Source organism: Rattus norvegicus, chromosome 2 (assembly GCF_021556685.1).
Source record: "Rattus norvegicus strain SHRSP/BbbUtx chromosome 2, alternate assembly SHRSP_T2T, whole genome shotgun sequence".
NCBI lineage: Eukaryota > Metazoa > Chordata > Mammalia > Rodentia > Muridae > Rattus > Rattus norvegicus.
Window position 1 is genome coordinate 172,968,849 of NC_141535.1, and position 26,748 is coordinate 172,995,596.

Here is a 26,748-nt window from a genome sequence, read left to right on the forward strand (position 1 = left end):
AACAAAATCAAAAGGACATTGCATTGTGCCTAAAAGCCCGGGTGTCCAGTTCTACGGCATTCCCTGGAAATACAGCCCTAAAAGAATTATCTACAAATTTAAAAGGTGTCCAGTAAATAGGTGCTAAATATATTACCATATATTCACATGATGAAATACTACAGAACAATTATATACCATGTTATTAAGTAAGGATAGCACTAACCTGCTGGGCATGTGACACACACCTGTAACCTCAAGAAGATGATTAGTTCAGACCAACTGGGCTACGTACAAAACCTTACCTCAGACAAAAGGAAGAAAACGAGGAAGAGATCCAAAGCACTCAAAATATGTCGTCTGTCCCAAATATTTTAAATATGTGAACAAGTTCATTGTAGGCATTACACTAATTTAACGCTTATAGACTTGTGAGGGAGCTATTAGTATTATTATCCTGACTACAGTAAGGCACAGGGAAGTTAGGCGATTCCTGAGAGCTGCACAGCTGAGTAACAGACTTGCGCAGGATAATACGCAGCGGCATGGAAAGATGCTTTTGCCATAATAGCAAGTAAAAGTTTGCAACCACATGCTGACATTGTAGAAGAGCTACACATGTCGGTGCAGACATACGTGTTCCAACGTCTGCCCGAGGGACTACAAAGAAATGCATGGCAATTTCCACAGTTGATGAGAACTCAGTACTTTTTTAAATTCTTTCTAAATATTCAAGATGTTCTAGAACGTATACGTATTCCTTTTATAATCAGAAAAAAAAAAACCCACGGTGTTTAAAAACTGAAAAACTTGGCTGAGGCCGAAGGCCCAGGGTGCACATTTCCTTTCATTGGCGTGCTCGGACTTCCCGGGATCACACGCATGTTGGTCTGGCAGCACCGGCACTGAAAACCCAGGCATTTTTCAAATGAGTGTTGGCATAAAGCAACAGCCTAAGCTTCACATTCAATAACATCTCCCTTAAGAGCACCGTTAACCAGATTCACACATTGATTTCCACGAGACTCACTGATGAAAGGAGGCCTGTGAGGTTTGACTTACACATACAACTGGAAAGAAAAGGCTCTGTTATAACAACTGTCATCTGATGTACTTGAATTTTAGTGGAATTAAAGTTCTAAATACATGTGTTCCCCTGCTAACATGAGAAAAAAATTCAGCCAGTTATGAGTGGTCAACAGATCAGCAGGAGGAAGCTAGCTCCTTGGCTCTATTTTCATAGGTTCTTTATGCAAAGATGTGGAGGAAGTAGAACATTCTAGAAAAGAAAACTATCATAGCATTGGCCAAAAAGCCAGAAAAAACAACAGGTTCATTAGATTCAGCCTCCTATTTAAAATTATAGTTCAAATGTATTGAACTATATGTGTGTGTGCACACACACATGAACATATGCATATTTTTAAAAGTTACAGCAAAGACAAAGCTGAAAGGGAATCTGGGGAAATATCTACAGTGTAAATGTGAATTTTATTAATATAAAAGATAAGTAAGAGCTGTGGAAAAGGAAGCACTTGCCCAGCATATGAAAGGCCTGGGGTTCAAGCTTCAGCACCCTAAAATAGAAACGAATTAGGAGTACTTACAAACAATACAAAAAAGATAAGAAACAGCAACGGAAAGTTGCCAAATGATACAAATACGAAAATCCAAATAGCCCATAAATATATAAAAATAACCAATACACACACACACACACACACACACACACACACAGAGAGAGAGAGAGAGAGAGAGAGAGAGAGAGAGAGAGAGAGTATATGTTAGATCCATGAGTTCTGGTAAGAAGAAATAACCAAAAGACACCACTAATAAGAAAATAACGTATGTGACCTTCTCTGAGTAAAATTAAAAAAAAAAACATAGCAAGGGTATATATATAAACTATTGAATTAAATTATTAAATGAGGTTCCATTTTTATTTTATACTTTCACGTCTTACAATGTACAGAAATTACTTTAAATCAAACAACTTCCTTTCAAGCCAGGCATGGTGGCTCGTGCCTGTGTCCCAGTACTCAAGAGACTGGAGCAAGGGACTGACTGCAAATTAAAGCAACCTTGTCTACATGGCAAGTTCCAGGCCAGGCTGGGCTACATACAAAAGAAATACACATATGCAGAGGCCACTCATGGACTTCATATCACTAATCAGCAAACACACTTAAACCTTTTATGAAATGTCTGCTCATAGCAATTCCAGCAAAGCAATAAAAGTACTTTTGATGTACTTGTTATGTTGTTTTTTTTTTTAATTTGACTCAGAGAAGGTCACATAAGTTATTTTCTTTTTTAGTGGTGTCTTTTGGCTATTTCTCCTTACAGGAACTCATGGATGTAACATATACTGTGTGTGTGTGTGTGTGTGTGTGTGTGTGTGTGTGTGTGCTTGCGTGTGTATATGCGTGTGTGCATGTGTGTGTCTTTGTGTGTGTGTGTGTGTGTGCATGCACACACATGTATTGGTTATTTTTATATATTTATTGGCTACTTGGATTTTTATATTTGTACCATTTCCCACCTCCCTTCACTGTTTCTTATCTTTCCATATTGGAATCTAGAAAACTCCAAATTTGGAAGGATTTTGAGTAAAGGCAGATGTTCTTTGGCCCCTCACATGACACGGTGAGGTGCTGGCACACTCCTCCAGTGCACTTTAAGTCTCCTCTAGATCACATGTAATATCTAGCACATTGAAATGTTGTGCTAATGTTTCCTATGGTCTGGTGTTCAGAGTAATGAGAAGAAATGTGTTCATGCTCAGGACGTACACAATTTTTTTCTTTCAATATATTTAGCCTGAGACCCCAAGGATGTGACATCCACAAATACAGAGAACTGACTACACTTTAAAAATAGTCATGGAAAAAACATAGTTTAAAAATATAGGGGTTGGGGATTTAGCTCAGTGGTAGAGCACTTGCCTAGCAAGCACAAGGCCCTGGGTTCGGTCCCCAGCTCCGAAAAATTGAAAAGAAAAAAAAAAATATATATATATATATCAAGCCTGGTGGTGTACACCTATACTCCTAGCATTCCAGAGGCTGGTGAGACTCGGGCCAGCTGGAGCTGCCCAGCGAATTACTCCGAGGTTGATACACTAAAGAAATGCATGCAGCAGAAAAGCCGTCCATACCAATCTACCTCATGAGCACAACAAGCTACACCAACACAAATATCCATCCACAGGACACAGCTGGGATCTTTTTTAAGCAGAGAGACATATTTGCACTTCCTCCCTGATTTCCTTGCACAGGAATTCTTAGAGCCTTTGGAATTTGTAATGGATGGGGTGAGAGAGGTATCTCTTGGAAATCTGTGATGAGCTGAGGGGTTCTTGGAGGATAGAGGATGTGACCCATCATCACTGGATTACAATTTCCCCCATTCCTCTACCCTGACCTTCCTGTGCTCCAATCCATGGCCTCTGGGGAAAGAACAGAGGCAAGAGACAAGACTACAGTGTAGGCATGGTGGCATTCAAGAGGCTGTAGAAACAGATCTTAAGTTCAAAGACAATCTGGGCTCCATATACAGCAAAACTGCATCTCAAAAACAAGCAAACAAACAAACAAAAACAACAAAAAAAAACCAAAAACAAAAACACCACCAATGACCAATGAGCTAACCGAGTACGTACAGTAAAAATGGTAAAAACATTAAACAACAGAGTTTGGAGGGTTCCCTCACAAGTGAACAAGAACACATCCATATGATGGAGAATGAGGAAAATGAGGAGAAGCCCCAAGTCCCACAAAATAGAGAGGTGCTCCCAAGCTCAGACCCTTTCAGACTTCACTCATGCCATCCAGATATTGGTTTGTACACTTCACATGCTATTGTGAAAAGTTGGCAACTGTCAGCGTTCCCTCATGGAACTCTGATTGTAGCCAAGTTGGACAGAACTTGTTGGTGACCTGGTGGCCCTACCTGCAACTGGCATTTGAAATGAGAGTAAGCTTGTGGTACTGAGCCTATAACCTGTGAGGCAGTTACTGTAGGAAGTGAAGCCACTGGGCTGAAGAACTGAAGGACTGGGTTGCAGCACTCTGTGTGCACCTGGGAGGAAATCTGTCCTCTTTCAAAAAGATAGGGAGGGAGAGATTGGTCAAAGGATAAAGATTTCAATTAGGATGACTAAGTTCAAGAGATCTGCTATATAACATGGTGACAATAGTTAGCAACAATGTATTCTTGAGAAGTGCTGGACAGAGGGTGGAGCTCAATGAAGAGGGCTTACCTAGAATTCATGAGGCCTCAGTTCCATCCCCAGCTAAAGGACAAAGGAGAGTGCATTCTCCCAAAACTATGAAGTAATGCATATGCAAATTAGCAAGTCAGTCACTATGCATAGATTGTTGTACGTATAAATACATATTGCACATGTTGTATATATAAATACATGTAAGTTTTCATGTAGTTACATGTTCATGCAGGTGCATGTATATATACAGGTGTACAAGTATGTAGAGGCCAGAGACAACCTCGGGAATCATTCCTCAGACACTGTCTCCACCATTTTTTTTGAGATAGAGTGTCTGGCTGACTAAGAAACCCCAGGAATTTACCTGTCTCTGTCTCCCCAGAGCTGGTATTATAAAGGATTAGACCTTCCACCACACCCAGCATTTTTTATATGGGTTTTGAGGATCAAACTCAGGTCTTCATACTTGCAAGGTGAACATTTTACCAACTGAGTCATCTCCCTAGCCCATAAACACATGCAAGCCTAGCTGTTAGAGGAAGAAGTCAGTCTCCTCCGAGGATGAACTCCAGATAGGTTGGCCAATCCCAGGATGTCAGCCCTGAGCACAGATGGCCAACCCTAAATTCCCTCAGCAGGTTACATTATAGACGTAGATACATATCTGTAGCGATTGTAGCTGAAGAGTAAGAAGCTGGGAATTTGGGAAGAAATAGGCGGGGAGTGGGCAGGGAGGATGAAGTAAATACAGGAGTTACATAGGAAAGTCTCAGACAGGGGTTGGGGATTTAGCTCAATGGTAGAGCGCTTGCCTAGCAAGCGCAAGGCCCTGGGTTCGGTCCCGAGCTCTGAAAAAAAGAAAAAGAAAAAGAAAAGAAAAAGAAAATCAGACAATCAATCTCTAAGAGGAACTGCCTACAGTGCAGCCGTCAGAGTGAAAAAATTAGATAAAAGGCAGCTTCATGAATAAATAGAAGAACTTCAAGATACAACTTAAACGAAACAGCAAAACAGAGAGGTGGACATGCCATCTGCATCCATTTGTAGAGAGAGAAAAGGCAGCTAAAATTAAACATTATATTGTTTGGAAGCAACACACAAGAGGCAAATCCATTTTCTAACGAAAGAAAAAATTGTAGAGAGAATGTCTAAAAAATGAAGGCTAATCGTCATCCCAGGAGGCAACGTGGATACGAATCTGATACCCAAAGAGGAAATGTGAGAGCGGCTGGGGATGACAAAAGAGAACTCCATTTCCTAAGCCACAGGCACAGGGACTGATGCTCATTTCCTAGTTTCCTGTAAGTTCTGCAAGTACCGTCATTGACGGTTTTGGTGGTAGCAGTGCTCTGCCTCGCAGATGCCAGGCTAACAGGCATAGACTCTCACGCCCCGTCTACACATTCATTTATGTGAGTTTACATACATGTTTCTCAGTCTAAAGGCCAACATGGCTGCCAAGGTAGCTCAGTGGGTACAAGTACTTGCTACTGAGGCTGACAGCCTGAGGTCTAACCCTATAACCTATAGGGTAAAAGGAGAGAAATAACTTCTAAAAGTCGTCCTGGAGACGGGGGGGGGGGGGGGGGGGATGAGAATGAATACAATACTCTCTCTAAATAAAAACGAAGCATGTTTAAAGCCAATATCAAGGGCTACTTCTCAAAGGAACAACTGAGTAAGTATGCCTGGTGGTCTGCTTGCCCCTCCTGAGTTCCTAATGAAATAATAATTAATAATAATAACAGAAAAATTCCATAGGTTTGAAAGCGGATATTTCGAGATAATTTTAAGTTTTTAAGTGTGTGTGTGTGTGTGTGTGTGTGTGTTTGTACAGGAGTGTGTGTATGTGTGTGTGTTTGTACAGGAGTGTGTGTGTGTGTGTGTGTGTGTGTGTGTGTGTGTGTGTGTGTGTGTTTGTACAGGAGAAGTATATCCCACGGCTCCTGTGTGAGGGCAGAGATAATCTGAAGGAGATGGTCATTTCCTTCTACCACGTCAGTCCTGGTGACTGAACTCAGGTTGTTAGACTTGGCAGCAAAAAGCTTTATCCACTAAACCCTCTCACTGACCCAAAAGTGACTCTTCAATGGACAAAAATTTTCAAAAAAATTTTTCTGGAAAACAAAAGAGAGTATGGGAAGGTGCTGACAGTGTGACGGAAGAGAGCTACTGCCCAAGGCCATGGTGGACAGAACCAGCACGCTCTAGGCGAGCCAACAAGTAAGTATCCGTGGGAAAGAGGAGAGAAGCATACAGGATGGGAAAGAGGGTGGAAGTCATGAGTGTTAACATTCCCAACATCCTCCCCCTCTCCAACCAAAGTCCTTGAACAACTGACAGACCAAACATATCAACACTCATGTCTAAAGAAATTGAACGGACTGCAGTGAGGAGTGAGATGTGGGCTCTGATGTGAATTTTACAATTCAGAATAAATCCTTCATCTTTGGGACATCTGAAAGTAAAACAGAGTTGGCTTTCACATATTCCGATACTATGCCAAAGACATAGACACAGACTGGCAGGCAGGCAGGCACAGACAGACAGACAGACAGACAGATGGACGGATGGACAGATGGGCAGACAGATGGACAGACATGGGGGGAAACATTCCAAGTAAAGAAAGACCTACAGAAGAAGGAAGAACAAAAAAGGAGGAAAGGGGGATGTGTGCGTGTGTGCGTGCGTGCGAAGCCAGAGGTCAACCTTGGTGGTGTATGTTCCCAGGAAGTAGGCCATCTCTGCCTCCTGGAGCCAGGATTACAAGTGGGTACCACATACCTGGCTTTTCACAGGACTGCTAGGGATCAAACTCAAGCCCTTTTGTTGCACAGCAAACTGATGTACTGATGAAGCCACACATGACCCAGCCCCAGGGCCTCATGGTTAATTATGAGCAGGCAACCAATCGAAATCAGTAACAGGGAGCAGGCAGAAAGTAGACCCTCACCGCACAGTGAATTGTGAACACAGAGGAGTACTTGAAAAAGAACAGCTACCATACAACTCAGACTCAAGATACTGCAACCATCAAATGAGAATAAGACACAACAAAACAAAATGATTGTGGACAATAAAACATGATAGCCAAAAAAAGATTTAAAAAGCACTATAATAGCAACGAAATTTCTCAAAGTGTGGAACCAAAAAATGAGGACATGTGAAAGAACAGATTAATAACAAGGAGCCCAGTCAAGAGCCACAATATCCGACCGAAAGCTGCTCAATGTCTAACTTGCAAAATTCCCCGAACCCAGGGCTGCAACCCACCAAGGAATGGATCCTCTGGGTGAGTCCATCAAACTGTGTCTTGAGAATTTGACTTATGAAAAGCATTGGCCCTAATAAGTGCATGAAACCAAAACATTATGGGGTGTCATTGGGTACGGATAACTTGAGAGAAGAGCCAACCCAGAGGCAGACAATGAAGAATGAGAGAGGGGGCAGGAAGAAGATGCTGGAACTGTGGCCTATGCATGTTCCCAGTGGGGACTACTGGTGCCGTTGAGTTTGGAGGTTGAGTCCTACATTTTTCTAAGGCTTTGAAGCTTTTTTTTCACCTTGACTAGACCTCTGCTCTCTACAACACACACCTCCTATAAAACCTCCACTCAGCAACTGTGCGGTGGGAGCACAGTCTCGGCGGCTGCTGCCTGTCACTCTGACAGCATTTTGTACAAATGTGAGCTGTGTGATACTGTTGAACATCATTAGAATTATGTGATCAAACGCTCCTAATAATTAGCATGTCAAACCCAACAGTAAATATATGGTGAATTTGATGAAATGTTCGACGAAAACTTGAAATTGTGGAACAATTAGAAGAGGAGAATGTTAACTTGCCTTACAAGAGGGAGCAGGAGAAAAAATGGTTGGAGCTTTAGAAAAAAAATGAGCAAATTAGTGTCTTCTGTATCCTCGCTGGGTGCTTGAATACGCTGAGAAGTTAGAAAGCTGTGCACAATTCCTCTTCTGGTGACCTGCAGAAAGCTGATTTACTTATAAAGGGCACAGGATGCTACAGTCTAGATTAATCTGCACTGAACAAGAAAAAATATATTCTTGAAAGCTCAAGAAAAGGGAAGAACTTTTTTGCACATAGGGAAGGTGACTGTTTTGCATATGGGAAGGTTACATCCATTCATCTCCTGGTTGGATAAGCACAGTCAGACCATAGTCCAGGAATCCTGAGCCAATGTTGGCAGGACCCTGAAAAATGGCTGAACAGAGTAAAGACATGGAGGCCTATGTTCCTGGGAATGGCAACCAACAGGACTCTGGGTCTCTGATGTGACAGAGCAGCGAACTACTTTAAATACACACAAAGAGGTTGTTCTAGCCTGCTTCCCTGTTGCTGTGATAAAGCACTGACCAAGGGCAACTGGGAAGAAGAAAGGGTCTGTTGGCCTTCCATTTCATCGTGGAGGGAAGCCACGACAGGAACTCAAAGCAGGAACATTAAAACAGAAGCCAAAGGAGGAATCCTGATTACAGGTTGCTTCCTCTGGCTTTCTCAGCTACCTTTCTTACACAGCTCGGGAATGGCACCACCCACAGTAGGTGGACCCTTTTACTTAGCTTAGCAATTAAGAAAATGCCTCACAGATATGCCCGAGAGGCTAATCTGACTGAGGCAATTCTTTAGTTGAGGTTCCCTCTTCCCAAGTGTCCCAAGCTGATAACAAAAGCTGACCATGCAGGCCAGAGGCTGGGGATGTGTATGTGTGTGTGTGTGTATGTGTGTGTGTGTGTATGTGTGTGTGTATATGTGAGTGTGTGTATGTGTGTATGTGTGTATGTGTGTATGTGTGTATGTGTGTATGTGTGTGTGTATGTGTGTATGTATGTGTGTGTATGTGTGTATGTATGTATGTGTGTATGTGTGTATGTGTGTGTATGTGTGTATGTATGTGTGTGTATGTGTGTATGTATGTATGTGTGAATGTGTGTGTGTATGTGTGTGTATGTGTGTATGTGTGTATGTGTGTGTATGTGTGTGTGTATGTGTGTGTATGTGTGTATGTGTATGTGTGTATGTGTGTGTATGTGTGTGTATGTGTGTATGTGTGTGTATGTGTGTGTATGTGTGTATGTGTATGTGTGTGTGTGTATGTGTGTGTATGTGTGTGTATGTGTGTATGTGTGTATGTGTGTATGTGTGTGTATGTGTGTATGTGTGTATGTGTGTGAATGTGTGTATGTGTGTGTATGTGTGTATGTGTGTATGTGTGTGAATGTGTGTATGTGTGTGTATGTGTGTGTATGTGTGTATGTATGTGTGTATGTGTGTGTATGTGTGTATGTGTGTATGTGTGTATGTGTATGTGTGTGTGTGTATGTGTGTGTATGTGTGTGTATGTGTGTATGTGTGTATGTGTGTATGTGTGTGTATGTGTGTATGTGTGTATGTGTGTGAATGTGTGTATGTGTGTGTATGTGTGTATGTGTGTATGTGTGTGAATGTGTGTATGTGTGTGTATGTGTGTGTATGTGTGTATGTATGTGTGTGTATGTGTGTATGTGAGTGTATGTGTGTGTATGTGTGTATGTGTGTATGTGTGTATGTGTGTGTATGTGTGTATGTGTGTATGTGTGAATGTGTGTATGTGTGTGTATGTGTGTGTGTATGTGTGTATGTATGTGTGTGTATGTGTGTATGTATGTATGTGTGAATGTGTGTATGTGTGTGTATGTGTGTGTATGTGTGTATGTGTGTATGTGTGTGAATGTGTGTATGTGTGTGTATGTGTGTGTATGTGTGTGTATGTGTGTGTATGTGTGTATGTATGTGTGTATGTGTGTGTGTATGTGTGTGTATGTGTGTATGTGTGCGCATGTGCATTACACACATACTTGATCAGCTGCATTGCCAATTTCCTATTTCTCAAAGCAAAGACAATTCATTTGTAGCCATTACTACTGTTAGATATTTAATAATCATGTAATGTAAAAAAGGATATTTTAATACCCCCCCAAAAAGTAGGAAGGGCATGATCTCAGAATTTTCTAGTCCCCTTGAAACTTTATGAGATGCTAGAAAGGCACTTGCATCAGGTTGGTTTTGTAGCACAGTTTTTCGGGTTCCATCTCAGCTATGAACTGTGTCCCATTCCCTGCTCCCCACTCCCATTGCTCCATTGTCCCTCTTAGGGAATCCTAAGTTGGGGAGACAATGAATATTATAAATAATAAACGAGGTGTTTAAGACTAACGGGTGTTTGGGAGTACGCAGGCATGATCTGAGGGATTTCGGCAAGTGGGGGGATGGAAATTTCCTTTAGTTGAGTAAGGACTGGTCTGAGGTGGAGGAGGGAGCAAAGCCACACATGACACAGTGAAAAGCGGGATCGAGGCCCCTTCAGGAGGCACCGGCCTGGGCAGGAGACTAGGAAAGGACACTAAAAGCTCTGGCAGCTAAACCCTGGCCGTAGAGCTCGGACTGTGGAAGCCACAAGGAGTCCCCAGTGGAACTCCTATGACAGAAGAAGCATAGCAGGGGAAGCCAGGGGAAGCTAAGAGTTAGTGAGAAATGCTGGCAGACTGAAATAGATTCCAGCTGCCTCCTGTTATAGTTCTTGAGGTTCTGTTTGAAAAGACAGCCCTGTCTACCTTGCACAGAAGAACCATGGACCATATGACTGTCCACATCCTCCTGAAAATGAACTCATTTGCTGTCTGGCATGGTTGTCCCATCCTTCAGGGATTTGCTCCTGGTGGTGACAAGAAGGTGGTGTCACTAATGGAAATCAGAAAAGCAAATTATTTCAGAAGAGAATAAAAGTGAAAAACTAACAGAAATATCCACTCAACGGTGTCTATTTGATCATAAAAAGATTTCATCCATTTGATCATCCAAGAATATTTTTGAATCCCTGCATGCACCTATTGTATGTCAGGCACTTGAAACAAAAGACAACAATCCCCTCCTTTGTCAAATTTATGTTCAAGCAGGGGGAGAGAGAACAGACACAAAGCATTGTATAGCATGTAAAAATGCTTTTATTAAAAAAGAGAAATCATATCAAAGGAAGAAAAAAAACACTTTATGATTAGGAGGCTAAGAGAAGGGTCCCAGGAGCAGTGTGATTGGTCCATGTTCCTTCCAGAGCTAGAATTCTGCCATCCCAGATCAAAGAGCCAGACAGAAGCAACCCCCAGCCTCCCTGCTTCAGCAAAGGCAAGATCAAAGAACTGAAGAACTGTTGGGACTTAAACACTCATTGAAGAACTGTCAGCATTAAAGACAGCACCTTACATATGAGGCACACAAAGTTTAAATAACTCATCTTAGAGCAGAAGAAGGCTGAAAGCAGAAGGGAGACCCAAGACTCCAGCACTCTAGTAACTTCTTCAAAAGCAGAAAAGGGAAGGTCAAGTCCTTTTGCAGGTGAGGTAATGAAGTTTTTAACTACACGAGTGGCATAAGCAAGGACAGAGCATCAAACACTTACAGGACACTCACTCACTCCCTGCCAGACACTGTCCTGTCAGTAATAATAAACTGAAATCACCCCTGACAACCACCCCTTAGGCCAACCTTGTTAGTGCCTGCCCTCAGCTCTTGTAGTCAACATTCTAATAGTTCTGTTGCTTGTTTATTGGTTGTTTGGGGGGTGTTTGTTTGGGGGAGGGGGAATGAACCAGTGTCTCTGGCCCAGCAGAGCTTCTAACTCCTCCTGTGGCTGACAATGACCATGAACTTCAGCTCCTCCTGCTTCTGTCTCCCAAATGCTAAGATCAGGAGTGTGAGCCACCACACTTGACTTCTGCAGTGCTAGGGGTCAAGCCCAGGGCTTCATGCATGCTACACAAGCACTCTACCACATGACCCCAACCCCACGAAGTATTCTCAGCCTCGGAAGTCCTATGACCCTCAGCATATTTCAAAAGCTGAACTTGTAGCACCACCTCTTAGGGCAGATGTCGGCGACTGAACCCTGGGCAAGTCCTATGCCAAGCAAACCTCCTACTGTGCTAAATCAAGGAACAGAGCGATTTTTAAGTAGATTACTAACACTCATTCAGCCATTGTCAAGGTGCCAATTGTGTGCAAAGCACTTCAAAGAATAGAACTGGAAACACTGTCTTCAAGCAGATTTTAAGGAAGTAAGGTAGGTTAGGTGTGCCACAAACCGTGGCCACTAGAAGTGAGAGCCACAAAAAAAAAAAAAAAAAAAAAAACTGCCCGTTGCAGGGATGAACAGAGAAAAGGATGAACTCTGGGCTTTTGTTCAGTATACAGGCAAACAGAAATGTGATCTGCTCTAATATTCCTGTCCACAGGGTAAAAATAAACCCGTTGGTCAAGGGAAAGAACAACTACTTTTGATTCTGAGATCTGAAAGAAATGTATCCTGTGATTCCTAATAGAAGATTCTGTTTAATGTAATAAAAATCCTATGGATATTTTTTTCTACACTAAACAGTGATCAGTTTTCAAGGAGAGGGGCAGTTCCAGTTTAAAAAAAAAAATCAGGCCGTTTAACATGCACACAATCAGAAGAGTGTTCAGCTCCCCGCCTGTGGCTGTTTCAAAGGAAACACTGTAGCACTGCTGACCCCCTCCAGACAACCGCACCTCTCCAGCTGGGATCAGACTCCACCAGGGTCTGAAAATGCAACTGTGTTGTTAGACTGAACTCATTCCTCCTCGTATAAATTAAATCACAAAAACATTGTGACCCTCCATAGAAACAGAAAATAGGTCACCGGTCTAAAACAAAGTGTATCGATTTAGAAATTTTTAGTTTTATAGGATGATACTGGGAATGTAGGTACTGCGAATTAAACCTGGGTCCTATGGAAGAGCCGACGTTGCTCCTAACTGCCAAATCATCTCTCCATGCCAGGTTTCATCTACTTTAGTCCCAGCACGCAGGAGGCAGAGGCAGGAGGATCGCCGAGTTTGAGGCCACCGTGGTCTACATTGTGAGTTCCAGGACAGGACAGCCAAGGATACACAGATAAACCTTGTCTCGAAATTAATTAATTAACAAAAAAGAAAGGAAAAGAATGAAGAGAAAGAAAAGAAAAACTGACCAGAAAAAGTAACTTGAGGTAATAAAGAAATTACAGAATAAATGTAGCCATCACAACTAGTGATTTGAATGTTAAGTATTTATTTAATATGCTTATGTATTTAACTACTTACCTATTGGGCTATTTTAATTAAAAATGCTTTTGTTATAATAGCATCTACTTTGTCATCTGACCACTGAGAGAAACAGTACCTTTTACAAAGAAAAAATTTTAAATTAAAAAAGATCTCTTTTTATATAGCGGAATGTGGGCAGCAAGAAAACAATTCTTACCTACTCAGCCGCCTACAAAATACCCAGAAGTAGGCAATGCCGAAATGCTATGCAGTCTCCTAAGGCAGGGTCTGCATACACAGATTAGAAACTAAAACAATACTGTATTGAGATAGCTCAACTATCAGGATTACCTCTGAACCAGCAATAACATGAACACTAAGTTTCCAAATGGAGCCACCACAAACACTTGTGAATGAATGATCTTTCTTTTTCACTTTTTTTTTCAGTTCTTCTTGCAAAGAATCATATACCCAGGGATGTGTAACTGACCAAGAGACAGAGAGGACCAGATCAGCATGCAAATATTTGCCATGAACTTGGCCTCACCTTGCATCATCTTCCCTTTCACTTACAGTCTGGGGTTACAGAGACCAACTATGAAAATAACCAATTAAGAACTTGGAAAACAATATGCATTCGTTTAAACTATGAGTCTTGTGTTTACGTATTGATCTGTAACTGCATTTATACTTTTCTGACCAAACACCATGAACAAGGCACTGTAAGGAGGAAAGTTTCTTTGGGCTTATGATTTCAGAAGGATGTGCCCGTCGCAGTGGGGAGGGGGCGTGGCAGCAACACCAGGCACAGGGCGGAATCCTGAAGCTGAGAGCTCACACCCTCAACCACAAGCATGAAGCAGAGACAGAGAACTGAAAGTAGCCTAGGCTTTTCATCCAGAAGCCCACTCACAGGAGTGGCCTTCCTCTCGGGAGGCTGCACTACCTGAAGTTCCCCAAATGGCACCAACAACAGGAAACCACGTGTTCAAATACCCAAGACTACAGGGGACATATCTCAAACCACCACAGAGCATTCTAAATATCTCATAGAAAGCATATTTATTTAGCCTCCACTGCTTCTACAGTGGACTCAAGGGAGCTTAAAGGAAATGCAGTAAAGTATTCAGGAAGAAAATTAGAATTAGAATAGAAAAGAAGACCCTAGGTTTGAATATGAAAAATTGGAACAGAATTCAGATATGGAGGCCATAGGGTTCTACACCTACACAGTGACAGTTCAAGAAAGAATCTGAGCCCCTGCTTCATAGTAACCTGGGGGAAATGTAAGCACAGTTACTTATGACGTTCTGTCAGGAACAAGCATTTGCACTCCTCACGAAGGATGCAAAGGTTTTCCCTACTGCTTACTCTAAACAAGCCGTACCAGGAGACGGAACCAGAAGATGAGATTTTTAAAAAGACTTCCCAGCCAGGCTGTGGTGGTGCATACCTTTAATCCCAGGACTCAGAAGGCAGAGGAAGGGCTCCACTCCTCAGGATCGTGACGAAAGCCTCCACGGTCTCCCTTGACCACCTCTGTCTTCCACAGCAGTTTATTTATAAGATGCCACCAGGATAAAGTTCAAAAACTGTAACTATCTTGGCCTCTCTTGAGGCGCACTTGAGGTCCTCTGCACTCCTGAAGCAAGCTGCTCTTTGAGTCCAAACCTCCCAGTGGCTTTTCCTCCTCACACCTTGAGCTATCATAAGTCTACTTGTCTCAAAACAAGCTGCATCTACCCGCTTCTGCTCAGGGTAACGCCAGTATAGGATATTTGCCTCACCTCATCTCTGCAGGTTAATGGCCGAGTTTAAATGTCACCACACCCAGGAAGAACCCCTTAGCTCTCTCCTGTGAAATAACTCCTTTTCTCCAGCCCCCTGCACTAAATCAGGGTTCTCAGTCCACAGTTTAATCATCACATCTTTCCAGATCTCTCTTGGACAGCCCAGTTCTCATACTGCCCCTCGCTCCGTCCACATTGGTCCTGTCAGCTCAGTGTTTAGAGTCATCCTTCAGTATCTTCATGAGGATCTCCCAGGCTTTCCACAGTAGGCTTTTCTCTCCAGCCAAACCAAATTCACTTCAGTCTGTCTGACTAGGAGATCATACAGAAGTTTACAGTCTACACATCTGCCTCTCGGGGCCAGGACAAAACCTTATTATCTTAGTATCTAACACATCCACCCACTCACTGTATACAGGTCCTCTTGCTCCATTGCTTGGGTCTTTTCCTGCCTATTTATTTACTGTTCTCTCCTTCACAGCTTATGCAATGAGTAAACAGACCGTGCTAGCCATGTTCTCATCTAGAAGAACATTTGGCACATAGTAGACAATCGAAGTTCGGGGTGAGTTAATGAATGGTGTCTATTCCTGGCACATCGCAGGCACAGCACTCATGTCCTCTGGAGTGAATGAATCCTCCCTTCTATATGAATTACTTTTATATGCTTCCTAAGTTTTGACAGTTGATAGTCTTGGCATCCTCTCTAGCCTCTCATGTAGTGCTTAGCACACACTATGCCTTCAGTAGACTTCTCAGCAAGTCCTCTCAGAATACTGATATACAGTTCTCTGAAGAAGATGACTATTAAAGATGTTGCATGATATTTGATCTCGGCTGACTATCATATACGGCCATGGAGAGATGGAATGTTGTAGGTCAAGAGCCTTCACCCCCAGTGCTGGATGCTGAACTTGGGGCCAGGCTAGCTCTCTACTACTCCTCTGTATCCCCAGCCCTTTTTTTTTAACTTTTTATTAACTTATTATTATTGGACGAGATCTTACTATACTACCCAAATAGGTGTTGAACTCACAACAGGCAGGCCTTGAACTTGTGATCCCCCTGCCTCAAACCTCCTGAATAGTAGAATTACAGGCCTGCACCACTATATCTGACTTGATTCAGTCATTCAAAAGCCAATTATCTTAACTGTTATGCCTGGCCAGCCATTCTCGTGATTAATAGGCAACCTTCTCAGAATGCATCCCTTAACTTGGCATACTTCTAAGTCCCGCCAACCCTACACTAAGAACCCTGCAGGATTCGGGGACATCTGAAGCTACAGAAGACGGCGCCTGCTGTGCTACATCCCACCTAGGGATGCTCCCCCTGCTAACGGTATTGACTTATGGCTTCCTTTTGTTCTGTGAGTACAAAAGTTCATGTAATGTCTTCCCCAGTGGAACGCCTGACTCATAGTAACTTGAATCTGTGTTCCTGAACTGTTATCACTCATATTTGGCTCGGAACAAACAACTTTATTTCCATGAAGGCAGAGTCACTGTTTGACATTCGTGTTGGTTCGACCAAACCTCAAGTACTTTGCGAATTTATCTTCTAAACCCGAGTCTGGCTTCTCTCAGTAAACATTCTGGTTTTGTGTTGTAGAGCCGAAGGGGAAAAGTTAGCTCTCTCCCGGGCTGCATGGCCAACCGATGCTCCCATCATAACACCTCCCTGCCAGAGGAAAGGTGGCCCAGAAGAGTATGCTGGGTCACTCGCTGTGAGGTCAGAGGTCAGGGTTCAGAGGCCAGCTCTGCCACTGGTTAAAGTCTTTCCACCTCCGCTCCCTCCATAAAAGATTAGCAGACCTGTCATGCAATGCGGTGTACTGGCTTTCGATGGCCAGACCCGAATCCTTTAGTACTCCTTTCTTACCAGTTTTAAATCGTCCAGTTCAAGTCTGCAAGATTGTAAAATACATTGTCTCAACTTGAGCAGGTCATTATCTGAAGCAGGAGGGAATTGTGTTTACAAAGCATTAATTCTCCAGTAGCTTTTCATGACCTCACAGCACTCAGTACTCACTAGTGGGCACAAGTGACTTCAGCGCATCACTGCCATCATTCTTGAGACTTCCTGGAGCCAACACAAAATAATTTCCCTAGACGTCACTATGTCACCCAAATGAGTAATTCTCTTTCTTTTAGTGTCCCACACAGGAAAGAGAGGGACAATCAGGTAAGGGCTATGCACGGGATCTGTGTCTCTCAAATACATTACATAATGACATGACCCCAGCTTAAGAATAGAAGATTAAAAAAAAAACAATATAATAGGACTAGATGGAAATGTAAGTGCATCTCAGTCAAAACACACGTGACATCATTCAAATCCGTCCAGGGACAATTCTACTTGGAAGCAGGGATGTCTGGCCTGGGCTCGCACAGATGAAGGTGAGCGGGGCACCAGAAGGTGGCAACTTAACCACAGAAGGACTTGCTGAAATTCACACAGACAAGCAAAGAACAAAGCAAGTCCTCTCAACACGTCAAGGATTTCTCTCACCAGCCTTATTGACTGAGGCATAACAACCTGCTCGAGTTGATATTTAGCAAAGGACCATTCTCCAGCAGACCAAATTCAAAAGGGCAGAAATTCTCTCACAAATCTTGACATTATTGCCAGGCACAAAGAATGTATTTGCAGAAGGAAATAATGTCAAAAGCAAAGCAGCAGGAATATGTAAGCTTTTATCAGCAGCAGGAAGGGAAACAAAGAGCAAAGGCACATTGTGCCTTCCGGGGCTCAGGTGCAAACAAGGACACCAGAATGAAAGGTCCAAAGAATGTTTGTTCCTGGCCAGAGCACTAAAGGCTTCCCACCCAAACGGTAGCTTTCTCTGCTGCCCATTCCCGAGAAAGCATCTAAATTGTGTTGATGGGAGCTCGTTTTCTCAAAGGGTTTGCCTAGCAGAGACTGCAGCCTGGCAGTGACCAGCACGGAGAGAGCCAGGGCAAATGCCCACTTGAAGATGATGACCAATAGTTGCTTTTACAGGTGCCAAGGGCTGAAATGCAAAAAGGAAAGTGTGTTATTTAAGACACAGTTGCTCCTGCTTTAAAAGCAGCACTGAGTTAAGCTGCTGGAGAAAAGAGGGATGCAGATAACTTTCTCCCTAGAGTCAGATGGTAAAAGGGCAGTGCCTCAGGTAATGGAGGTGAGATGCTTATAGCTAAGTCAACAGAGCACTGAATCGATAATCTGGAATAAAACAATTTGACAAGAAACCCTGATTCTTTTCAACTAAGGAATGTGGCACATGTTCTATACTTGTTCACATTGAGAGGAAATTGTCCTGAACATAGAATTCAACATCTGTGAGATTTAAACTTCTTTATTTTTATTTATTTATTTATTTATTTATTTATTTAATGATATGCATACACCGCAGCTGTTTTCAGACACACCAGAAGAGGGCATCAGATCTCATTTCAGATGGTTGGGAGCCACCATGTGGGTGCTGGGAATTGAACTCAGGACCTCTGGAAGAGCAGTCAGTGCTCTTAACCGCTGAGCCATCTCTCCAACCCTTAGACATCGCAAGCCTTCCTAGTTAAAAACAGAAAGTCTGCAAGACTTATTTGCCCGTGAAGAACACAGCGTACCAAGATGAAGTGAATGACTTAAACAAAGCACACCGCCCACCCCATGGCCAGCAGCAAAGCTGAACTTCCCTCCTGCATAGAGAATGACTCTGTGAAAGATTGTCAACAAAAACAGAATAAAATTAAATTGCATCTGAAAACCATGTCTCTTCAAAGACTACATATGTCCTTATTACAAAAACACCCGCCAATGCTGAAAACATTTGAGATGCAACTCTTACAGGACTGCCTTCATGTGTAAAACATTCTTTTACATTTTCAACTGTAGCAAATTTGGTCCTTTGAATGTGGAATTTGATGTCTGTAGGCTAGACATACTTTTAGAAATAAGGAGGATCTCCAACATGGATATTATTTTTTTTAATCAAAAGCATGTGTTTTGTCAAAAGCTTATGTGCTTTTATAAGAGGTTTGTAAACCACAATTGGTCCTCTGCGCCTGTAGGTTTGGAATCCACTAACCACATAGTGAAAGTATTTGAGGGAAAAAAATATTCAGAATATACATAGATGTCCTCCCCACGTGACCTCTGAACCATACAACTACTTATGTAGTGTGCATCGTATTAGATGTCATAAATAATCCAGAGGCGACTTAGCATGTGTAGGAGCGTGTGCAGACGTTATATGCAAATACTGCTCCATTTCATAGAAGGGCCTGAGCATCTGTCGGCATCTTCAAAGGGTTCTAGAACTGACAGGTGACTCTCCTCCTAGAGATCATTCTCCAGAAATGTTCCAAAGCCCACTTTGAAGAACCGCAGACATGGAATGAGTAGACAGCTTCATTATTTTCTTGAAAGCCCATTCTTCTTTTTACGGCACCTTGGATACTGGCATTGTGTGTGCAACTAATCAACTGGCTATTAGCTGAATCCAATTCATTATTTCATGTCATACACTTATGAGATGTTAATATGTGCTAAGAGCCAAGATCTAGTGATAGTGAGCAAACACAGGACACCATCTGCCCTCATGAAGTTTATAGTCACATATAAAACCAATTTACATAGAAATATAAATTATAACCAGTAAATTCAGTGGTAGAAAAACAGGCACATGATGATGCAGAAGCCTAGAGCAGTAAGATTCAGTTATTATAAAGGAGCTTTATAACAAAGTTGAGAGATAAGGTTGAGCGGGAGCTAAATCGACATTAACTGGACACACAGGACTGAGGAGGAGATGCATGTGGAGAGCCGGGCAGAAGACGCTACCTCATGGGGAGTGACAGCATGCACCCAGGCTCAGCAGGACATGTCAGAAGGGCTGAGAGAGAGGTGGAAATCTTTAAGCACTGAGCATTACTGGCAGAGTCATATGAGATGAATGAAGCTGGAAAGGTAATCATGGAGGCTTGCAAACATTATGCAATGAGAATCTCCAACAAGACTCCAGGGGAAAGCAGGATGTAAAGGGAGAGTGACATCATGAGACCCAACTGACAGCTTGGTCTACCACTAAGGGTAGAAGTCCAATGGGAAGAGACCAGTGAAGAGGTTACCATAACAACCAAGGAGAGTAAGAAAGACAGACAAAAAAGAATGGACTTGAGAGCCTCTAAGCACATGAAATAGATTTTAAAAAGTGGTATGAAATATTCCATATTCAACACCTCCTCGAAGGTAACCTTTGATCCTGTCAAAGGGTGTCTTACTGGTCAATTGAAAACCAAACAATAAAATCATACAGATTTTAAAGTCTGTTTTTCAATCAGCGTTCTGCATCATATTTATGGTATTTCTGTATCATATTTTAGATGACAAATAAAGGCATAAAAATAATAAACAAAACTTAGCATCTCACTTTATGTAACCATATGAATTCCTGAAAAATTGTGCTGCACTTCGGTAATAAAACAATGCACACCTTCAGAAGTATTACCGAATAAATATTTCTTCCATGCACAAAAGCATTTATTAAAAATACAAAACAAATCAAGCGAAAGGGAACTGCTCTGTCTCGGAGATATTTTGTCTCTCTTTTATGGCTGGGTCCATAAACTGGATGATTTTATAATTCTGAAACGATGGCACAGCTGAGATCTAATAATCACCATCAAGTTTCATAATAAACTGTTTAGTAAGCAACTACCACGCCCACAGAGACTGCGAAGATTTAGGTCTAAGCCTTAACCCACAGGAAAAACTCTTTTTTATATCTCTAGTCCTTTGATAAGTCATCTCCGTGTCACACTCTCCAGAAAACACAGCCTTCCCCTAAGTCCAGCTTCTCTGTAAGTCTGAGTCACAGCGTCATCAATGATTTTAAATAAAAGCTACAGGAAGTCATTATTCTGAATTAAGCTCCTGAACAGACTAAGCTAAAAACCAAAATGGAGTCACTTGCATTGTAGCTCCCAATCTCTAAGCTTGGCCTGGGCTGTTTGTCCTCCACCCAAAAAAACAGGATTAGAGATTAACACTCCAATCTCCCAAATGGGCCAGTTTCAAATGGTATGATAATGAATTTCCTGTGTTTTTAATCCTTATGCAAAAGAAGGAACCTGTAAGAACTGGTGCTAACTGGCCAGTCCTTGACAAGAACAGTCTACTTCTTTATTCTGTTTCTGCTTTCTTTAAGCTCTTTTCGTCTCTAAAACCAATCTCCTTTCCCTGGACAATCCAATACATTCTATTTTATAGAATAAAGTAGAATAAAGAATGATGACTTGCTCAGTTCTAGAATTGAAGATAAAACTGATTCAAGGATGATGAATATCACATGCTCTCATTCATATGGGAAAGCCAGATAAATAAATAAATAAATGGTTGATCTCACAGAAGACAGTAGAATTACAATTACCAGAGACTAGGAAGAGCAGGGGCAATGTGGACAGACACATTTGGTACCAAAATACAGTTGGATAAGAGGAATAAGTAGCATTCTATAGCAATGCAGGGTAGCTAGAGTTTACAACTTATTATATGTTTTATAAAGAACTAGAAAAAGAGTTCAAAGGCTTCCTTACATAAAAACAGGATTGAGAAATGCTTGACATGAAAATGCTAACTACCCTGATATGATCAGCCAGGCTGTATTCCCAGAACTTGAAAAGCTGACATGGAAAGGTTTTGAGTTGGAGTCTAGCCTGGGCTACATAGCAAGTCCTGTCTCTAATCAATTAATTGACTAATTAATTAACTAGTTAGATAAAAAAACCCAATTAAGATCATTAACTGAAATTATTGCAACTTATCCTTTGAGGGAACATAGTAAGTTCAAAATGTAGTCAGCCAAGCAGAGTTTAAACCAAGACTCTTTAGACAAAGGGATCTCTGAAGTTAAGGAGTTTATTGAGTTAATAGGAGCGAGATGAGATAGCAGTTGGGAGCAAGTGCAACAGATCTAAAAGCCATGAGTAATTTTATAACCAGAGCTGGAGGGAGGGAAGCATAAACTGTTCACACCGAGCCTGCACTGGGCACATGAGACGGGCAGGGTAAAGTGAGTTGAAGATGCTGGGGGTGGGTGGGGCTTGGTGAGACTCTTAAGGAGTGCTGCTGCTTCCGAGCTGGCAGAAGCCCATCGTATGGACACGTTACGAGCACACAAGGTGCAATGGTGCCTGCAGGTCCACTGTGCTGGCATTTCTGTGAGGACTTCAACAAATCCTCAAGGGCAGCCCCACCATGCTAGCTGACTAACTTCCCTTATCCCTTGTCCTTGTATTTAAACTTTGGACAGCTCAGAATGGTTTTCTTAGACTGCATAAACTTATACAAAGCAATGTGTACAGCAGGCTCGGCATGAACAAAGAGAATCGGGAATGTTACTGCTCTCACATAAATGGCAAATAGACCATCTGCATTCTAATTCTGGGAACAAAAACACAACAAAGTCTATAACTTTGAGATTTTTCCAACGACAGTTTCTAACACCCACAAAATGCAAAATTCAGTATGAAAATTACCAAGAAAAGCACATAAGACCATAGTAAGTCAATAATATGACTTTTTTTACTGTTATATCTTTGAATTTATTCTCTATTCTTGAAGGCATTGTTAAGATCATCACATTCTACCTACATAGCTGTATGTACTCGTGAATATAGGCATGTGTCTGTGGTAAATTGGTGGAACGAAGAGGAGAACCCTAGGCTCTATCCCGTCGTTTTGCCTTGCTTGGTAACAGGTCTCTTTTTACCATTCACTGCTGTGACTACTAGACTGCTTAGTCCAATGCCTTCCAGAGATTCTGTCTATGTCTACCAACATCATCATAGGCACACCACCATGCCTGACTAACATTTATCCTGGAGATTTAAACTCAGGACACATACAGCAAGTACTTTACTCACTGAACAATTTCCCCAGCCCTTCTCTACTTTAGAGGAACAAATACTACCAGGAATGGCAGCATGTGCCTGTAATCCAGCACTTGAGGGATAGAAGTTCAAATGGTGACCCTATCTATTTTATTCTTCAGGATAAAAGTAGTTACCCATCAATTACTTTGATCTTTTTCAAATTAACTCTTAGCTTCTACAAAGCAAACCCATTTTTTTCCGCTTAATACAAAAATGCTGTCTCTTAAGATTATGATCCTGCAAATGCTTATCTTCTCACCAAAATGTTACATTGTTAGCATTTTTTATTCAAAATAACATCGAATATCTGATTCTTATTAACGTGTTTGATTTTTTTTTCTTGGTTTTGTGGTTTTGCTTTGGTTTTTAAAGACAGGGTTTCTCTGGGTAGCCCTGGCTGTCCTGGAACTCACTATGTAGACTAGGATGGCCTTGAACTCACTCCACCTGCTTCTGGCTCCCACGGGCTGGAATTAAAGGCACGTGCCACCACTGCCCAGCTTCTGCTTTTTTGAAATTTTAGGACAAAACTGTGAAGGCTATGTTTTCAAAGCCAGAACTTACTACACATTCGAAGTTAGGGAAACCTCAAACATTTACTAAAATTAGGATCTAGACCCAACTGTAATGTTTATGCCACAAAATCCCCTATAATATTGTTTGTAGTAAATATATTGATTTATATTGTTCTACGAATACATGTCATCAACCTATTTTGATTTAATCATATTCCATGAACTGAATTTAGGGGTATTTTAAAGTGTTGAGAGTTCATTTTTGTAATCCAACAACTTTATCCGAAAATGCAGAAAATTGTTCTGGCTGCCCAAGAGGATAAGGTTTCAACGTTGATAACTCCATTGACTGTAACAACTCAGGACGCGTGCTGCAGGGACAGTAGACAAGATGGCCTTCCGCGTGCTTTGCCAGTTCAAACTGATGACTGTTCATTAACTTTTCATTTACAACTACCACAAGTGGCTTGCCTTTTTCCAGACTCTCTGAACGGCTCAGGCACCACAGCGCCTCTACCAGTCTGGAGGACAAAGCGGCCGTAACCCAGACTCTTGAGGATCTGAACACTATCCTCAGTAACCAACCACACGAGCGATGAGGCTGTCGAAACTGGTGGTCCTGACAGTCACAAACACTGTCTTCATTGTGCGGGTTCCAGATAGGATATGACTTCTAAAGGCAAAATGCACTTTTAAATATGCTGCTTTTGGTGATCTAAGTCTCGATCTAGGCATTAGTTAAAGAAATTTAAATACATATCAATTTGACTCCTCCCCCCTCCCAAAAAAAAAACCCTCTGAGGCAGGAAAGCGTGTGTAGAGTAAGGTAGAGTTTAGTCACCATCTGGCCCATCACCATGATTTATAACATGTATGCTTAGGCCTGCATTAAGCCTGCAGTGATATTTTTCTAAGAACCCACTATACTTCTGATCTGTCGTAGTCACTTAGAGGAAGGCTGTGCTCTCTGCACGGCGATTATATTCAAATCCTTGAAATCTTTCCAACAGGAATGAGAAAGGAAAATTACAAAATTCTCAGCAGTTTTGACTTTGACAAAAAACTAGTTAACTAGACTGAGATTAGGGCTTAAAATCTCAAGGCTTTTACCACTTCAGGCCTACACAGAAGAGTAATTTACAGAAAGCCTGAACCACTGCTGAGCTGCCCCAGGGGATGTGCTCGCTGTGCCGAGGTAAGGTTCGCCCGGACATCTCCTCGTGAGTGCATTAAAACAGCTGAAATACGCGTCCCTCTCTAAGGTAAAAACGTTCACCTGGTCACAATTTTATACACTGAACAAAGGTATTTCAACAAGAGTTCAAATATAACCGTGCCCCGACGTACACGCACCACTTTTTAACAAACTTAGAAAAAGAAAAATGGGGATTAGCTAAACCCTAGGGCATTTTATAATCCCCGAATTCCAAGAGAAGGGGTTTTCATTAAGCCTTTACTTTCTAGAAGGGTATGCACACATGCACACACAAAGTATTTCCAACAGTCTACCAAGAACTTGGAGGATAAACAATGCTATTAGAATTCTCAGACTTGTCTTTTATTAACAGGAAAGTGAAGCACACACAAACGACAGAGAACAGCGTGGTGAAGACCACCACCTAGTTCCCAAGTTAACAGTGCTATCTATCCTTATGTGGCCCATGATAATCTTCCTCCCCACTTCCTAGCCTTATTAGATGGTCTTAAAGCAAATGGTCAATATCCAGTACTCCAAAATAAAGGTAACTTTCTATAATTCCATTTCCTAATGCTGTTATCATTCCCTGAATAATATATATACTCCACTAATTTATCTACGATCTAGTCAGAGCTCGAATTTTCCAAATTGACTCATAACTTTATTTTTACAACTTTGTACGTACTTATTCTCTTCAAACCAACAGCCAAACATAGTTGCTGCATCTCCTATCTAAGAATATTTCCTGTTCCCTCTTTCTGGCTACTGATTGAACAAACTGTAATGTGTCTAACAGACACTTCCACATTCTGGATTTAAGGAATTAAATCTCTGGGAACTGGAGAGATGGCTCAGTCATTACAAGCACTGGTCCTCTTCCAGAGGACTTGGGTTCGATTCCCAGAATCCACATGACAGTTCACAACCAACCATCTGTAACCAGTTCTTAGGGATCTAACACCCTTTTTGTCCCCTGCAGGACCAAGCACACACGTGGTACACGGACATATATGCAGGTGAAGCACTCATAAACATGTAACTTAAAGATTTTTTAAAGTTTAAGTTTTCAATCTCCAGATTGTTAATCATGATCCTTTTTCCTGGTCTTAAAAAAAAAAAAAAAAAAAAAAAAAAAGGTAGTCTAGTCTAAAAGTCTTGATCAGAGTCATGTTGAATTCTTTATCAAGGAAGCTCATAGGTGCTTCTACTTCCTAGAGAGTCAGGAGGCATGCCACGCTCACTTCTCCCTCTGTGTAATGGTAAGATTGTTCAGTGGACCCGAGGCTTTCACCCAACATCACACACGGAGTTCCCCATGAGCCACTGGCTTAATTGCTTGCCGAGCTTGGGAGGAGGAAAGGTTGCTGGGGAGTGCTTTGTGGGGCTTACTGACTTGAGCAGCCAATGGATGGTCATCCCTAGACCTGCTATTCCATTAGTGGTAACAAGGTGCTAGCGTTTTACACCTAGCTTTCATTCTACATTACCAGGTAGAATTCCTTTCAAAGCAGGATCATATCTAACTCATCTTTTCGGTTACCCTGAAGTAGGGTGTTGGGTTTTTCTTTGGTTTAGGAGGTTTGGGAGGTTTGGGGGGTTTTTTGGTTTGGGTTTGGTTTGGTTTGGCTTTTTTGTTTGTTTTGTTGTTGTTGTTTTTGCATGTCATTGGTTTTTTTTATTGGGACAAGGTCTTATGCGGTAGACCAGGGTGGTCTAAAATCTGTGGTAATCCTCCTGCCTCAGCTTCCCAAATGAGCCACTCCTCCCAGCTGGAGGTTTCTGTGACTTATTTTGTATTGTTTGTTTGCTTGTTTCCCAGGAAGGAAGATGGCACCTGGTCTCCAGCTTCACGGTATTTAGCATCTAAGGTGATACCAAGATGTGTGTCTGCCTCTTGATTACTGAACCTACTTCATCTACTGTCAGTGAGCACAACTTCTCAACATGCCTTTGACCTAGCCCTTGAGGTAATGTTTTAATTAGTTGGCCTGCAACATAAAACATATACTAAACAATAGAAGCCCA

At 41.9% G+C, this 26,748-nt stretch overlaps 1 protein-coding gene and 1 pseudogene across 4 annotated transcripts in view; both read right to left on the bottom strand.

Moving 5' to 3' along the window:
* Fhip1a (FHF complex subunit HOOK interacting protein 1A) overlaps window positions 1–26,748 on the bottom strand; it is a 252,515-nt gene that overhangs the window by 211,809 nt on the left and 13,958 nt on the right. The window contains exon 2 of one of the 4 annotated variants that reach the window (XM_087628636.1): window positions 4,241–4,273. The gene's annotated coding sequence lies outside the window, so the exon portion shown is untranslated. 4 annotated transcript variants of the gene reach the window in all.
* Window positions 23,727–24,332, bottom strand: LOC147996333 (UDP-N-acetylglucosamine transferase subunit ALG13 pseudogene; annotated as a pseudogene).